This window comes from Capricornis sumatraensis, chromosome 15 (assembly GCF_032405125.1).
Source record: "Capricornis sumatraensis isolate serow.1 chromosome 15, serow.2, whole genome shotgun sequence".
NCBI classification, from domain to species: domain Eukaryota; kingdom Metazoa; phylum Chordata; class Mammalia; order Artiodactyla; family Bovidae; genus Capricornis; species Capricornis sumatraensis.
The window spans coordinates 10,135,211-10,139,053 of record NC_091083.1 but is presented as its reverse complement, the minus strand read 5'-3'; the positions used below and the strand labels follow the sequence as shown (position 1 = coordinate 10,139,053).

General features: G+C 42.2%; 1 pseudogene; it reads left to right on the top strand.

Moving 5' to 3' along the window:
• Window positions 1–1,005: 1,005 nt before the first annotated feature.
• LOC138091541 (ribose-phosphate pyrophosphokinase 1 pseudogene) lies at window positions 1,006–1,955 on the top strand (annotated as a pseudogene).
• Window positions 1,956–3,843: the final 1,888 nt, after the last annotated feature.

Below are 3,843 nucleotides of genomic sequence, written 5' to 3'. Positions count from 1 at the left end.
GTGTCTTTATTAGTTTTCTATTGCTGCTGTAATAAATTATCAAAGACTCAGCTAAAACAACACAGATTCATCACCTTGCAGTTCTGTAAGTCAGGACTCTGACATGGCTCTCACTGGGCTAAAATCAAGATATCAGCAGGGATTGACATGTACACACATACACAATTGATACTATATATAAAATGGATAGCTAATGAGATCCTACTGTATAGCTCATCGCTCTGTGATGAACTAGGTGGGAAGGAAATCCAGAAAAGAGGGGTGTGTGTGTACACTTATAGTGACTTATTTTGCCTTATAGTGGAATATAACACAGCATTGTAAAGCAAATATACTCCAGTAAAAATTAATTTTTGAAAATAGGTATCAGAGACTCTAGGGAGAATCTGTTTCACTGGCTTTTCGAGCTCCTAGGGGCCATCCGTGTTCCTTGCCTTATGGCCCCCTTCCTTCACCTCAAAGCCAGCAATATGGCATCTCTGACTGACTACAGCTGGGAAGGTTCTCTGCTTTCAAGAAGTCATGTGATTAGATTGTGATGATCTGGATACTCCAAGATAATGTCAGAATAATTTCAATCACTTCATAAAATCCTTTTTACTGTGTTCGATAACATGTTTACAAGTTCCAGGGATGATGGTATGGACATCTTTGGGTGGCCATTATGCCGCCTACCACAGTACCTATCACTACTAACTTGAAATAGATTAAAAAAAAAAAAAATCACAGAGTGTATCTTTAGTTTATTGTTTTTAGTTTTGAAGGAATACAGTAAATGCATATTTTTAAAGGCTTCCATAGGTTCATTCTCAAATTGACTATCCCAAACTACTTTGGGGAATTTTTTTTTTAATTGCAATCTAATATTCATACACCAAAGAACACTGAAGATGGCGGAGTAGAAACGTGAGTGCTTAGTACTGAGTCTCTGGGCCAGCTCGGTTCAGGTCTCAGCGGCAGCAGCAGTGATCGTTAAGCAAAGAGAGCCTAGGGTAGTTGGCCAAGATGCCGAAAATCTTCAGCGGCAGCTCCCTCCAGGACCTATCCCAGAAGATTGCCGACCACCTGGGCCTGGAACGGGGCAAGGTGGTGACTAAGAAATTCAGCAACCAGGAGACCTATGTGGAGATTGGAGAAAGTGTTCATGGAGAGGATGTCTACATTGGTCAGAGTGGCTGCGGTGAAATCAATGACAATCTCATGGAACTTTTGATTATGATTAACGCCTGCAAGATTGCTTCAGCCAGCCGGGTTACTGCAGTCATCCCGTGCTTCCCTTATGCCTGGCAGGATAAGAAGGATAAGAGCCGGGCTCCAATCTCAGCCAAGCTGGTTGCAAATATGCTCTCTGTAGCAGGCGCAGATCATATGATCACCATGGACCTTCATGCTTCTCAAATTCAGGGCTTTTTTGATATCCCAGTCGACAATTTGTATGCAGAGCCAGCGGTCCTCAAGCGGATAAGGGAGAACATCTCTGAGTGGAGGAACTGCACAGTTGTCTCACCTGATGCTGGAGGAGCAAAGAGAGTGACTTCCATCGCAGACCAGTTGAATGTGGACTTTGCCTTGATTCACCAAGAACAGAAGAAGGCCAATGAAGTGGACCGCATGGTGCTCGTAGGGGACGTGAAGGACCGTGTGCCATCCTCGTGGATGACATGGCTGACACTTGTGGCACAATCTGCCATGCAGCTGACAAACTTCTCTCCCCTGGAGCCACCAGGGTTTATGCTGTCCTGACTCATGGAATCTTTCCTGGCCCAGCTGTTTCTCGCATTAATAATGCATGCTTTGAAGCAGTAGTAGTCACCAATGCCATACCTCAGGAGGATAAGATGAAGCATTGCTCCAAAATACAGGTGACCGACATCTCCATGATCCTCGCGGAAGCCATCAGGAGAACTCACAATGGAGAATCCGTCTCCTATCTGTTCAGCCATGTCCCTTTATAATAGAACAACTCCTGAGGCTTTTCAGAAATAAAGTGAGCCCCATCCCTTGTTTATTTCTTTGGTGTTTGATGAAAAATCCAGCAGAAGACCCAGCTTGTTGCAGTGTAGTTCCCTACATCCCGCATCAGTTATATGAGCGATACTACTATTGTGTTGGCCAAAAAGTTCATTTGGGTTGTTCCTTAACACCTTATGGGAAAACCTGAATGAACTTCTTGGTCAACCCAATACGTTAGAGAAATATAGAGTGACAGTAGCCGCTGGGATTTTCTACCTGTATTGTCTCATCCTGGCTTCTTTGATCTTGTGAGCCTTGCAGCTTTAACCATTCAGCTTCTACAAGATGTCGGACTTTGGAAAGCTTTGTGTAGAGTGTTCAAATATGTTTGGGGAAGCTCAGACTAATTTGCATGTGAATGCTTCAGCAACCCCCCCACCCCCCGCCACCCCGCAATGTGTGATAAGTTCTCTAAAGTCTGTACTAAATTATGCAAGAACCTAGGGCAACCCGAACCCAGATCTGGTTGCTGAGCCCCTGTAAGGCTGGAGAAGCCCTAGGGCAGGAGCCTGAGGGGAAGCAACCCACCATAGAGCAAATGATTCTTGGGAGGAAAAAGCCTGATCCATCACCCTTTGCTTGGATTCTGTCACTTGGATTCTTTTTTGTCCCTATTCCTTTCCATTTGGCCTGATCTTCTTTTCCTGGCCAAATATCCACTTGGTCCCAAGTGATTGTTGTGCCATAGTTTTCTGGAAAGCAAACTCAATTCCTGCTCTATGATCTGTAACATTAACATGACATGATTCTGCTGTAGCTTAATCTTCCTTAGCCCACTACCACTGCGGTAGTAGGTTTTAGGTGGTGGTGTAGTGCCTTTTGATTAATTTAACTGTTTATCATCTTTCTTCTTTGGATCTGTTTGGCCTCTCAAATGACCTGAGATTTCTGTTTTAAAAAAGTTGATATTACTGTCTCTTGTTGAAGAAACTAATAAAGTTATCTCTTTGATTGTGGGTCTAAAAAAAAAAAGAACACTTCAACAAGTGAACTTCTCTGGAAACTACAATCAGATCAAGAAACAGGACATGTCTAGCATGCAGACCTCTTCTCATGCTCTGCCACACTCACATTCCCTTCTCTCCCACAGAAAACAGTGTCTCCATTTCTATATCACAGATTTGTTCTGCCTCTAAATCTGATACACAGAGAATTATACAGAATATATTCTTTTGTGTCTGCTTCCTTCAGTCATTTATTGCCTTAAGAGACTTTCCTTTTGTACCAATAACTTGTTCATTCTCACTTGTATAGAGTTTCAATTTTATGAACATACCACCATTTATTTATCCATCACATGGTGCCCATTTGGATTGTTTTAACTAATGTTGCCACTGTGAATTTTCCAGTGTAGCTCTCTGTAACCATATACATACATTAATGTTGAGTATCTATGGAATGGAATCAATGGGACATAAAGTGTGCACATACTCATCTTTGGATGATATTGACAAGTATTCCAGGTGTTTGGACCATGAGCATTCTGGGTGTTCTACTTCCTTAGCAACATTCGGTATTGTCAGTCTTTTAAATGTGTTAACCTCTCGGGTGAGTGCATAGCGATATCTCATTAAGATTTGTTTGTTGTTCTTTTTTTTTTTTTTTAAGGTAGAATTTACAGATAGTTAAATACACAGATCTTAAGGGTTTGTATGTTTTTTTTCAAACTCTAAGCTTTGTTTGAACAATTCAATGAATTCAATGAATTTTATCAAGGGCTGAAGGGCTGCCCGGGTGGCTCAGTGGAGAAGAATCTGCCTACGAATACAGGAGATGCAGGAAATGTGGGTTTGATCCCTGGGTCAGAAAGATCCCCTGGAGAAGGAAATG